Source organism: Austrofundulus limnaeus, unplaced genomic scaffold (genome assembly GCF_001266775.1).
Source record: "Austrofundulus limnaeus strain Quisiro unplaced genomic scaffold, Austrofundulus_limnaeus-1.0 Scaffold24, whole genome shotgun sequence".
Classification (NCBI taxonomy): domain Eukaryota; kingdom Metazoa; phylum Chordata; class Actinopteri; order Cyprinodontiformes; family Rivulidae; genus Austrofundulus; species Austrofundulus limnaeus.
The window spans coordinates 2,520,630-2,521,828 of NW_013952426.1; positions in this window are offsets into that span (position 1 = coordinate 2,520,630).

The following is a 1,199-nucleotide window of genomic DNA, read 5'->3' on the forward strand; positions in this document are numbered from 1 at the left end:
ATGTGATGGTTCTTATAATATCCGTTTTTTTCCTGCCAAGTTTCTATATAGTTTATATAGTCATTTTGGTTGTGTTTTCCTGTCTTATCTTTCAGCTTCACTCACCTGTCTGTTGTTATCAGCACACCTGTACTCTGKGAGTTATCACTCTCTTCAGTACATGTGTACTCTTATTTCTCTCCTAATTTAATAACAGATCTTCTGCACACCCTGCTTTATTGATTTCTAMCTGGTCATGCTAGTTTCGGTTTTCTAGAGTGCCAGATTAGTTATTTTATTTGCTTAAAATCCTGGTTTTCTTATCTGCCTGCATTAAGATTATGTTACACATCTCATGCCAAATTACTAATATTAATAAAAACACTTTCTTTTGCATTAACGATAGAAAATATAATTGGTTGAGTTTTGATAGTTATTTATTAGATTTTTTTAGAGCACTGAYKATGGTAGGRCCTCAGGTGRAGAAGTTTAAAAATTTGGGTGTGTTGTTCACAAGTCATGGTAAAATGGAGCAGGAAATGGATCAACAGATTGGAGCCTCATCTTCAGTAACAAGAAATTTGGTTCAGCCATCTGTGGTGAAGAAAGACTTGAGTYGAAAGGCAAAGCTCTCAATTAACTGCTCTACAATCCAAATCTTCTTCTGTGGTTATGAGAGATGGATCATGACTGAAAGAACAAGATATAAGCAGCCAAAATGAGCTTTCCTCCCACAGAGTGGCTAGGCTCAGCCTTCGAGATAGGGAGCTCTGCAGGGGGGAGCCCAGAGTATATAGAGCCTGCTCCTCTGCATTGAAAGGAGTCAGTTGATGTGGTTCAGACATCTGATTAAATGCTTCCTGGATGCCTCTTTTAGGGGATTTTCTGGTGTTGTACCCCTGAGGAAGACCACGAACTTGTTGCAGGTTTAATAACTGGCCTGGGAACACCTTGGTCCCAAAGGAGGAGCTGGAATGGACAGGRAGATGGTAGTGGAAAGGCTGCCACTGAAAAGGAACTGGTGGTATTTAAATAGACATCATTTAGACAATCAGTTGCAGTAAAAAAAAAAAAAAATAAATAGTGGAAATGATGTAGCCTACTACTAAAATAACTGTCTATATGCATCTTTTAGGCTTTCTCCAACTATTCAACCAGTGGCTAAAATAATACAAAGCATTATTTTTATTTTATTTTATTTTATTTTATTTTATTTTATT